This window comes from Chenopodium album, chromosome 12, assembly GCF_948465745.1.
Source record: "Chenopodium album chromosome 12, dcCheAlbu1.1, whole genome shotgun sequence".
Taxonomy (NCBI): Eukaryota; Viridiplantae; Streptophyta; class Magnoliopsida; order Caryophyllales; family Amaranthaceae; genus Chenopodium; species Chenopodium album.
Genome location: NC_137845.1, coordinates 9,127,767 through 9,141,285, shown reverse-complemented (window position 1 = coordinate 9,141,285; position 13,519 = coordinate 9,127,767).

The following is a 13,519-nucleotide window of genomic DNA, read 5'->3' as shown; positions in this document are numbered from 1 at the left end:
AGGAAAATTGGATTGGGTGGCAAATAATAGTAGTAAGTCATAACATACTTCTGGGCTGCAATTTGTGATTTTTTTTATAATGGTTGCAATTTGCATAACATAAACTTTAAAGCCCTTTTTTGTTGAAGGGATTTGGCTGTAAAAGAAAAAAAAGGAAAATGTTTTAATATGTTCCCATGTTTGGTTTGATGAATGACATGAAAATTTAAAAGAAAAGGAAGGGAAGTGAAAGGAAAGTCTCTTTACAAATTTTAAGTTTTCCGTTCCTCCCGAAATTGGAGGAATTCGACTAAAAAGAGAATATAAAAGCATATTTCCTTTCTCTTCCCTTCATTACATTTCATTAACCAAACATTGGAAATAAAATCTCTTTGTTTTCCTTTCTCTTCCTTTCTTTTCCCCTCCTTTCCTTTCTCTTCTTTTTCTTTACTAACAATGAACCAAACAAAGCCTAAATGGCTGTAATTAACAAATTTTTCTTAATATTTACGAGTCTTGTAATTACAGTCAAAATTATTAAATACATAACTACTCCGTATAATATACTTGGTATTTTATTTTCACCAATAAAAACCTATACCGAGGTTGATGTGATGGAGTAGTGGCATTGCTTCTACCTCATATCCCTCAAGTCTATAGATCAATCTTCATGGTACTCATTTGAGGTAATCTTATACTCTCTAAAAACTTATACTTCATCTGTTTTTTATGACCCGACTCGAAGTGACCCAATAGCCAAAGTAAATAGGGTGAAACGGTGAATTACCTCATTTTTTAGTTTTTTTTTCGAAATTATTATAAACTTTATTATTAAAATAAGATGGAAGTTTCCCACAATTTTTTTTTAATGAATTTATTTTTGGTGACTTGATCCGACAAACTAATCCGACCTAAACTTGACCCGACTTGAAATTGACCAGACAATTGGTCTTGAAAATTGTCCCATCCTGAATTGACCTGACTTGAACTAACCCGACCCGAAATTGACCAGTCAATTTGTAACACCCTAGAAATTTTTTCTTTTAAAATACCTGTTTTGCCCTATTTAAAACTTTAAATAGGAACATCTAAGATATTACCGCCACGGTGAAAACGGCTAAGGCAACTATCAAAGACACACAGCGGAAGACTCTCCTTTAAAATAATTTAAAATGACTCAACTTAAAAGTCAACTGACGAAAGTAAAGTCAAACCAAAGTAAAACAAAGTCAAACCTACAACTTGGAACCATTGTAGGCCTTTAACAAACCAAATCAATTTAAAACCTTTACGTTAGTCTCGCAATAGAAATATCATAAAATAAATAAAAGCAATAACACATCGATTACTTATGGAAACTAGCATGATTCGCTCTTCACTCATGCCTATCATGAATATGTTCATCACTTGAAAAAGCTTCTCTCTACTTGTTTCCACTACTCTCCATTAAAAATGGGTCATCATAGGGCCAAGGTAAAGACAAGGCCAACAAACACACAATCAGCAAAACTGAGTACATAAGCGTAATTAAACACACTAACATTGTAATACCTCGTATTTTTTTGTATTTTTATAAAGTATTTAAGTATTAATAAAATGTATTGTTAAGAGCTCAAGTATTTTAATTAAATATTTTAAAGGGTTAAAGTATTTTAAATATAAGATTTTATAAAAGTAAAATATATTTTGGGCCAAACGTTTATTAATTATTGGGCAATGTAAATTATTCCTACATACTCTTATTGGAATAACCCATTCCAAAACCCATAACTTAAGCCCACATTTTTATAAGCCCAAATTTAACCCTACACTCTCTACTCTATATACCCCATGAATCCCCAAAAAATTTCCCACACAAAAAGGTTAGTCTTATTTTCTTTCTCCTTTGTTTTATTAATTTGTGTAATTATAATTATTGATTTATGGGTTTCGATTTTATTGTTTGAAATTAATTTAATTAGTATTAAATTGTATTTTGATGATTAAACTTTATAATTTCAGATTTTATAAATGTCATAATCTTCAGATTTTGTAAATTTTATAACCTAGGGTTTTTAATTATTGAAAATCACGATTTTAGGGTTTTTACGAACAATTGATTTAGGGCTTTTATAGTAATGATATTTGAAATTTTGGTGATTATAACTACTGATTAGTTTAACTTAATTCCAGATTATTTTGAACACGTAAATTCGTGTTTTTATTTTTAAATTTCCGTTCGTTAATATTAATCCCGATCAGGTTCTGAATTCATCCGATTGTGATAAAAAAGTAATGTTTTTCATGTGGAAACAGCGTTTTAAGAATGCTGGAATTTGATTTTCGGGCAGTTTTTGATTTTTAACGAAGTTTTTTTTTATGCTTTAAATTTTATCCTTGAGTTTAAAGGGTAAGAGATAATTTAATGTTTCTATGGATAATTTAAGTATAAAGATGTATTTTGATGAAGTTTTAAAGGGTTTTTGATTAATTTAAAATGCTGGAATTTTATTTAAAGTAGTATAATTGTGATTTTTATAAAAGGGTGTGATTACCCATTAAAAAGGAGTTTAATTAGGGGTTTTAAAATAGTGTTCAGATTATTTTAAGTAGTCTAAAGTAAATTTAAGTTGCTGGAAATTGTGTATACAAGGAGAATTAATATAGTATTATTGTCCCTTTATGTAGGAGACTTGATTCGGGAATTGTTGTAGTGTAATCGGCTACTTTAAGGGCTTATTTGAGGTACGTTCGCGTACTTAGCATAATTATGTTGATGTAGTAGCATGCTAAATGTGTTTGATTAATTACAAGTAGTATCATGCTAGGTTTGGATTGGAAATTATGATTTGGATGTTAATGGTGATTGGACTATGAAGCATGATTTATTTGTGATGGATTATTGGATGGAAAATAATAGCTTGGAATATTATTTATGAACCACATATTTATTTATGGCATGATAGAGAGCATGTTTAGTTAAACTAAATGTTTAATTTGGTTTGGAATATTGAAAAGGAATTTATTTATGGTTCATATAATTTTTATTGATGCTATAAGCATGAGGAAAGGAGCTATATAAGTGTCTATGTACACGAGGAATAAATTGGATGTTGGTGCCTTAGTGCACTTAAGGTGTTTTTAACACCGAGGGATAGGAGTTGTGGCACTTTATGCGTTTAAGGTGTCATTGGCATCGAGTTAGAATTAAAAAGGGTTCAACATTAAATATTATGTGGTCACTAATTATTCAAGAATTAAATTGGTGTATTTGATTGTTTGAATAATTATTGTTGATTGAATGATTATGGTTTGAGAGTCATCACCAAGTTTAATAATCGGTAAATAACGTAAAGTGAAAGAGATTGCGCACCAAAACTCTTGGAACGTATATACCTTGAGTATGAACATATGGGGGGAGTTATGTGACTTTATATTTGATCATGACTTCTAATGGAGTACAGGACGCTGTATATTCCTTTTATTATTATTATGCGCTGGAATTTCGCCACCTATGTGTGGTTTTTGATGCTGGCACGGTTAGCTCCCGTGTCAGTAACCTCAATTTATCAGGGGGAGGTTAGTGGGAAACCCGTTCGATGCGTAATCAACGCTAAATAAATTATTTAGTGTCTAGAGAGAACTTTTATTGAATGTTGAATGCTTGAAAAACAGGTGCAACAAGGTAAGTCGTGTGTTGATAGGGAATTGCATGCTGGTGTGTTATTTACGCTTATGTACCCAACTTTGCTGATTGTGTGTTTTGTGTATTTGTTGGCCTTGTCTTTATCTTGGCCCTATGATGACCCATTTTTAATGGAGAGTAGTGGAAATAGGTAGAGATAAACTTTTCAGGTGATGAAGCATATTCATTAATGGGCATGAGTGAAGAGCGTATCATGCTAGTTTCTATAAGTATATGATGTATTTATTGCTTCATTTGTTTATGACTTGATTATTATGCGTGACTAACGAAAAGAGTTTTGAGTTCAGTTTTGGTTTTAATAAGGGCCTATAATGGTTCCAAGTTGTAGGTTGATTTTATTTTACTTCGTTTGACTTTGGTTTGACTTTATTTTTGTCGATTGACTTTTTCAAGTTGTCTTGTTTTGAAAGGTTTTGAAATTAGTCTTCTGCTGTGTGTCTTTGATAGTTGCCTTAGCCGTTTTCACGGCTGCGGTAATGTCTTAGTTATTCCTATTTAAAGTTTTATACAGGGCAAAACAGGTATTTTAAAATAAAGGAATTTCTAGGGTGTTACAAACATGCATTCACCTATCAACACACAACCTACCTTGTTGCACCTGTTTTTCAAGCACACCACATACAACGAAACTTCTCAACTAAATAACAAAATAATTTATTTAGTTTTGATTACGCGTCGAACGGGTTTCCCCCTAACCTGTCCCAACAAAGGGGTACTAACACGGGAGCTAACCGTGCAAGTATAAAAGAACCACTCGTAAGTGGCGGAATTCCTGCGCATAATAAAAAAAAGGAATGTACAACGTCCTATACTCCAGTAGAAGTTATGGTCAAATATAAAGTCGCATAACTCCCCCCATATGTTCATACTCAAGGTATATACGTTCTAAGAGTTTTGGTGCGTAATCTCTTTCACTTTACATTCTTTACAATTTATTAAACTTGGTGATGACTCACAAATCATAATAACATCAAACATTATGATTATTCAAACAATTAAACACTTTAATTTAATTCTTGAATAATTAGCGACCACATAATATTTAATGTTGAACCCTTTTTAAATCTATCTCGGTGCCAAAGACACCTTAAACGCTTAATGCGTCAAAAATCCTATCCTTCAATGTTAAAACACCTTAAGTGGACTAAGGCTCCAACATACCATTTATTCCTCATGTACATAGACAATTACATAGCTCATTTCTCATGTTTAAAGCATCAATAAAAAATTATATGAACCATAATAAAATTCCCTTTATATATTCCGATCCAAATTAAACATTTAGTTTAATTAAACATACTTTCTATCATGCCATAAATAAAAGTGTGGTTCATATTCAACATTCCAAACTATTATTTTCCAACCATTAATCCATCACAAATAAATCATGCTTCATAATTCAATCACCAATAACAACCAAATCATAATTTCCATTCCAAATCTAGCATGATACTACTTGTAATCAATTAAACACATTTAGCATGCTACTACATCATAAAAATTATGCTAAGTACGCGAATGTACCTTGAATACGATCTTAATATCGCAACGACTAATAGAAATCACTTACTTCGAAGTCTCCTACAATTTAAAATCATAGAAGAGTATTAAAATCCTCTCTACACAAATTTCCAGCAATATATACCATTATTAAACTCCTCATAATTTAATTAAAATAAGCTGAAATTCTATTTAAAACATCATACTTTAATCTCAATTAATGGGTAATTAAAATTCCTTAAAGAAACTTGATTTTTAATGCACTACCAAAAATTCCAGCATTATATTTTAATGAAAACTTGCTGTAATTAGGCTTTAAAACACTTAAATCAAAGGTTTAAACCATCCTATATCATAATCCTTCGATAATTAATAATTTATGAATCCAAGATTTCAAAATTGGGGTTTTTTAATTAGAATTAAAATCTGAAAATTAAATTACATACTACTTGTAATCAAACATCACAATATTAATCACAAAACTCATATTTAATAATTAGATCTAGGATTAAATCAATTTTTAAAACAAAAGATTATTATTTTTTTTCGGAAAACCGGGCAACAGCCACGGCACCACAGCCGGCTGCTGGTGGCGCTGCTGGCGGTGGCCGGCGGCCCATCGGTGGTGCGGTGGTGGTGAGGCCAAAAAAGGGGAAGGGGAAAAAGAAAGAAAAATAAAAGAAAAATAAAGGAGAAGAGAGAGAAAGTTTACCTTGGGTTCTCTCCACTCTGGGCAAAGTTTGATTTGCCCCAAGTGTTGAATATTTATACCCCTTTCTCTAGAAACTCTTCTTCCTAAACTTTTCCTTTTTAATCTTTTCTAATCCCTTTCCTAATAAAACTTTACTAAAATAAAACTTTCTTAAATTAAACCCCAACTTAAATAAAATAATTAATTAAATAAACTTTCCTTTTATAAAATATTTCTAAACTTATTAAAATAAATAATTTAAATACTATAAATAAAACGTTTCAATTTATTTAAATACTTCACAAAATACTTATTTTAAATAAAATACGTAAAAATACGGGGTATTATACAATTAGTCTTGAAAATTGACCCAACTTGAATCAACCTACTCGAATTGACCCAACCCAAACTGATCCAACTTGAACCTGACCCAACCCGAACTTTACTTGAAACCTGAATTGACCAGACCCGACATGAATATTTGCTTACCAGAAATCGACCCGGCTCAAACAACCCGTTTGTCTGGTCTATTAATAACTAGCAAATTTAGTTAACTAATTTAGGAACAGACTATCATATCCCGTTAAACATCTAATTTATCGATTTGCGTGTTGAAAATTGTTTAGTTAAGGTTTAAGGATATCTTGTCCGGGGATATCTTTGTCCTTAAGAATCCAAATTGACCTTGACATTAGCAAAAAAAATAAACTCAAATGTCTTGTATGCGTGTCAAAAAATGTCTCGATTAATTTATATGTCGTTATTATTTTGTGTACTAATAATTGTTCGGTTAAGATTTTAAGGGGTCATTTTGGCCATTTATAAATCTATATCAAGCTCGAAATTGGTAAAACAATAACGAAAATGTCTTGTTTTACTGTGTCATAAAATATTTCGTTTTAGTTAATTTGTGATTTGTAAATTGTGAATGTGTGAATAATCTAGCATTTTAAAGTACTGTGCATTCGCATGATCTAAAATTTAGTGAAGTATCTCATTGCATTGTTTTGGGCTGAAGTTTGACATGGATTCATATTATTCATATGGGCTATCGCATTCATTATATTCCATGCACTCTACTTTGTCACATACTCGCATGCAATAATTTAACCCTTGCATGATCCACATGTCTAACTTTTGATCAGTTGTTACTTGTATTTTAGATGGAGTAAAAACAAGGTTAATTGACCATATTGGTATAAAAGTTAGCACCTTAGTGACATTTAACCCCTTTTTTTCTTGTCCGAGTAAGTGCTTAATTATTACGGAGTATTTTATTTTTGATTTTTGAAATTTTTTTCGTTGTTGTTAATACCCAATATTAACGACAAATAATTCTCTCCTCCACATCCATGCACCTAAGATTATCGTCAAATAATAACAAAATAAATTGTGAGATCAAACAAAAAAAAATGAAAAAGGAAAGATAAATTCTTATGATTTAACGTCTCATAAGTTATAATTGGCATGTTAGCTTCATAATTAAGAAGTTTTGAGAAAATTTATTTATATATAATATTGAATATTGCAAAAAAATTGAAAGATTAATGTAATCTCGGATTATGTAATCAAAGGTTAATCTTGTAATTTATTTTGATTAATTTTTATGCTTAATCTTAATTATTCCTCTATAGTCTAATATTTCCTCCCCTTTTTTTCATTCGAAAGGTGTCAGCAGGTGCGCGGAGCCGGAGCCCGGCATGTTCGCCCGCTGGGCCGAGTGTTCGCCCATTTTTATTCTTTGGCTTTTTTTTCGCTTTTATTAGTGTCTAAAAAATATTCAATGAATATTTGAAGCAAAAAAAAAAAAAAAAGTTCACAAATCACTAGAATAAAGTTATAAGAATAAGAATAAATTAAATCATGTGTACAATATGCGCTTATTATTCTGGTTAGATTAAGGGTCATACGTCGTCACTTGCTAATATATGTATAATTTGTATTCCTAAATACCTCCAATTTGTTAATTGTATGAGCGAGTAACGACGTGTAACCAATATATGTATCATTTGTATCCTAAATACCCAATCACCCATTCATACAACTACTTCCTCTATTCCTAAATACTCTCTATCTAGACACAAGATTACTATTATTTTATACATGTATTACCATGTCTTTTACTAATTTTACTATTCTTTTTGTGTTTCTCTTTTCCATTAATATCACTTTTGGTGATACTTTATTGTTTATCTTCTTTACACACAGATATTCCATAAGTCCATAAATTTATTTTAATTAACTCTCCTTACGCATTAACATATTCATAAGTTTTGTAAGAAATACGTGTGTTACAAGTATTTCAAATCAACGGAAAATAATCCCACCACACGTACAAATTGCTCCATGTCCCCCCTCACAAGAACACAGGTCAACAACTAGATAACCATTTTCATGGCAAGAAATACAAAATACTCTTGTCTTAAAGCCAAATTATTTTATGCTTCCCAAAGCATTAGGGTACATATTACAACATCCTATTCTTATAGAGAGTATCAACCCAAAAGCCTAAAAAGCTAAGCTCGTCAAAATTAAAAGGTGAAACTACCCAACAAATAAATAGACCTATCACAATGTAGGGAACATAAAACGAAATTACTAAATTACCCCTATAGTATATGAACCCAAAATTGGAAATACACACTTCTCTATATACTTAACTTTTGTTTCCATAAAAACATAAGTACTTTTTGACTAAATAAATTGGACCAACTATGAAATTAGTTGCATGCTATAGAATTAGTTGCATGGATTTATTAATGTACGAGTATAAAAATTTTAAAAAAAAAATTAAGGGTTTGTTCATATTTATTTAATTTCAATTTAATTCAGTTCAGTTCAGTTCAGCTCCAATCAGAGTTGTTCAGTTCAGCTCCTAATTTCCCTCTCTCATAAAATATTCATTTCAGCTTAGTTCAGTTCAGTTCAGCCGCAATCAGTTCAGTTTAGCTCAATTCAGTAAATATAAACAGATCCTAAATGTGTAAAAAAAAAAAAAAATTGAAAAAAGGGAAATGAAAAAGAGGACAAAGGACTAGACGTTGAGGTTTTGGGGAAAAGTTGGAAGACCTTTTAATAAGGTGCAAAACGGTAGTGATAGTCACAAGTCAGAAGATCATAAATGTGAGATCAACCAAAAATAAATTCTTCACCGAAGAAGCGTAAAACAAGTTTGTGTGTTATTTGTTGCACGGAATGTATAAATGTGCATCACTCTCCCCCGCTCCTTATGTGTGTACAATAAATATTCTACTCATACTAAATATTATTTTTCGTACTAATTTTAAGAGAATAGGAGATTAATTTCTAATCTCAATAAAGTGTTAGCTCATTTGGTAATTTTTATCTCATATTCTAAAGGTCTAAAATTCAATTCTTATCAAGTGAGGGTGTTTGGGAGTTAGGATCCTTAAACCTTTACTTTACTTCCAAGTCCTTGGTCCGTAAAAACTAGACCAAATAAACTCGTAAAGGTTGAGGTTTGGCCAAAGTCTTCTTTTATTTACCCCAAAACAAAAAAGAAATTAGTTTCTTGTATACAATTCTAAAAGGATACAAACTTAATTTTATTACTCGTATTTGGGTTCACCTCGTAATCTTATTCTTAACTATAGAGTATAACAAGGTATTAGGAGTACGTTTTTCAAGCATGTTTTTGACAAATATGATATCCTCAATCGAATTTTGTTTAATATCTTATTCCCTTTATTTCAAACTATTTGCATCAGTCTGACCAACATAAAAAACAATGTGGATTTTTGATCAATAATATTTTTAATTATCTTTAGATGTAAGAAATTAATATGATAATAATAATAATAATAATAATAATAATAATAATAATAATAATAATAATAATAATAATAATAACTAAACATTGAGGCTATTCTAACAAATACTCACATTACTATATGTGAATACTGAATAGTGTAAGAGTCAAAGTGAAAAATTTATCTTGAAATAAAGAGAGTAAATTGTGAATATTTTGAAAATATACATTTCGAAAATATAAGTAATACACATTGTGTAATGATATGGTTATAGGCTATGCCAGTGTGGTCAAAGTTGATGCATTTGACCTCCAGTTTGGAGATCAATGGAGAATTATTATAATTTATAAATCGACTTATTCTGTTTAAAATTAGTTGTCACAATTTTTATTATTTTTATAGCCATCGAACATTTTCAAATAAAATTTTTATACTCCGTAATTTTTAAATTTAATACTACGTATTTTAAAATGTATGTATTGAGATGAATCTTCTACAGTAGTAAAATTTATATGACTATTTTTTCTGTATATATTTTCTTTGATAATAAAATTTGAAAACTTTGGGTCTCTTATCACTTGTAAGACTGGGAGGAAGAAAATAATGTAACTTATGTGAGCATAAAAAGGTAGTAGTGTAGTTATATGTTGGCGTGAGGAGATTTGTGAATAATTGTGATGGTGGGACACAAATGATCGAATTGTACTCCAATTGTTACTACACTACGTGACCTCTCGGCTAAGCTGCTGACTCACTTTCTTTTTAGTCACCCCTCCCCAGATCTTTTACTTTTATATATATATATATTATATATATATATATCCAAGTATCCAAATATCTAACAAACAAATAAAATAATAATCTATATAAAAAAAAATAAAAATAAAATCAAGCAAAGAAAGTAGTGAAAATAGTACTCCCTCTTTTCCTATTTTTTTTACCTCATTTGACTATGCGCGGTCTCCAAGACGCATTTTAAAACGTCTATATCTTTATTTCCATATACGTAAAAATTATAAAAACATAATATTAATAAAATATGCAATGAGATGAATCTAACAAGACCACTCATGACTATATTATCTTTTATAGATTAACGATAAATTATGGTCAAATATTTTAAAGTTTGACTCGAAAAATGGCAATGGGGCAGAAATAAAGGGACAAAGGGAGTATGTATGAAGTAAATTGTATAAAGTTTTATATGAATCTGGGTTTTGGCTAATTTAGTTGATTATGGTATGTTCCGTACACCTTATTTTCACTTATTTCAAGTGTAATAAGTTCAAATAAATTCAGTTCAGTTCAGTTCTCGAAAAAATAAGTTCTGATATATAAGGGTTATCTAAGTACAAATTACAACTAAAATAAGTTTTAATAAGATCTATTAAGTTTAGATAAATTCAGGTAAGTTCAGATGAGTAAAAATTAGATGAATATAACACATTCTCCTTTAGTCGCTTTTGAAGTATATCTTGTAACTATTTTGGGGTTAAAAAATCTAAGTATATCTTAGATCGGCAAATATATACATACCATTGTACTTTTTAATTTAATTTACATACTCTGTAGTATATTGTGTGGATAAATTCATCTATCATTTAGATAATCATCTATTATGTCTATTGAATAGCTATGTTATTGGTGTTTAGTACAATTATCTCAGGTAAAAATTAAATTTGATTCATTATTTGAATTCATAAATACAAATAAGGGAGGATTGGGGGAGAAGGATATACTTCCCATACGTGTAAGGTGTAACATATTATCATGGGCGTCAAAATTGGGACCTCAAAGTTACTAAACGATGTTCCCACAGGCCACAACTATAACAAATCAATGATTCATGGTTTGGATTGGCTTACAGTATTATAGAACGGTCGCTCTATTAAGGAAATACAACCACTTTTTTTTTTTTTTTTTTTTTCAACTCATGAAAGCCATTAATATGCTTTTCTTGTGCATTTTAAACAATCAGTTTTTTTTGTTTTGTTCTTTTCTTTTTTTTGTTTATTTTAATGTTTATTTATTTTACAAAATTGTGAGGCTGTGCAATTACCCAATAATGAAGGTATAACTAGTGTGATTATTGTTTGGTAGCAGGTAGGAAAATGAGTAATTAGCATTGTATTTGTGGGGAACAACATACTACACATCAATTAATTTTGATTTTTTTAAAAAGATTAACTGTGCAATGTATTGACTACTGGAGTAACAATTACTGTATTGCATGTTTGCACAGGATTATTACAATTATCATACAATTATTGACTGCAAATCTGCAATGTCTATTTTCCAAATTCCAACTAATAGAGAAGAGAATGTTGTTTGAGTGAGATAATTACTAAAGTAATTATTAATGTTTAACTTATTTATGTCATAAATTAACTTATGAGAGGCAGAGAGGGTACCAGACTATCGGTACGGGGTTTCACAAATTTAACTAGTTATTCGTTAACGTTTAATTTAACTATGTTCCAAGTTGTTGTTAATTTTCATTTTAATTGTGCCACAAGTGCGAGTAATTCTTTTGTTTATTATTTTAAATGTAAAATTTTATTTAAAAAAATGGTAGGAAATGTGTTACCCATATCTCTTATAGGATTCGCTTATGTCATAAGCATATGATATAAATTAGATATAACAACATGAAGTATAGTTCTTCATGCGTTATCCAAGCTAGCTAGCTAAATAATCCCATCACAGTAAACATTAGTAAAATAGGAAACAAAAGATAACATATATAATATTACTGATACATTAATTATATGAAGGCCTAGTGATTAAAAATGAGGTCCCATGTATGATAAATCACAAGTTTAAATACTTTACCTCTATTTAAAATACTACTACATAGTAGTATAAATTCTCATATAAATTTATCTCAATATCTTTTTTCTCATGTATTAAATCTGGAAGTATTAGAAATACTAGAATGAGGTCCTGATATTTTGAAAGTATTAAAAACACTACGAGGTAGCAGTATAAATCCTCATATAAATTTACCATACAAATTCTTTAATGGACCTGGTTCACACTAATTTATCGTGGACCACTAACATTAGAGAAACTATGGTTGTTTTATTAATAAAAAAAAAGTCACTATAATAAAATGAAGGTCACTATGTTGAAAATAAAAGTCATTTTGGTAATATATAGGCTATAAAAGGTTAATTTTTTTAATGAAATATTTTTATAAGGTCAATATAAATAATAAAGGTCACTATATTAAAATTAGAGTCATAACGTCGTACTTCAAGTTCACAATAGTATGACACGTTATACAACTTTTATTAAAGGTTACTATGTTAAAAATAAGGTTACTATGTTAAAAATAAGGGTCACTATATTCAATATAATGTTAGTTGCGTACTTGCGTGTGTATAAACCTCGAGTCCACAATAATATTATTGTGGATCAGGTCCACGCAAGTATTTCTGAATTTACCATACTCGATATATTTTTTTTCTCACTCTATATCTTTACCAAAAAAAAAAAAAAAAAAGTAACAACGTCAAGAAAGTAAAGTTAGCAAACATAGCTAATTATGAATATTATCCACCTGAGCTTAGGTTGATGCTAATCTCCTTTAAAATATGAAAAAGAAAAAGTAGATGATTAAAAAAAAAAGCAAGGAACCAATGAAAGTTGGGTTAGCACTGAACTATAGGATTTGAATTATAATTACCACCATCATTTTACTAATTAGTGGTCCTGCGAAGGTAATTAAACAATTTAGAGGCCTCACCCTCAATTATATGCAACTTAGCATAGTAATGTCAGAATTTCAGAACCTATTTTATTTAGGGTATTTTTATATTACTGTTAATTGCCCTTTGTAGCCTATTTATTTTAACCTTTTTATCTTTTTTATTGCAAGTGCATAGTTAATTA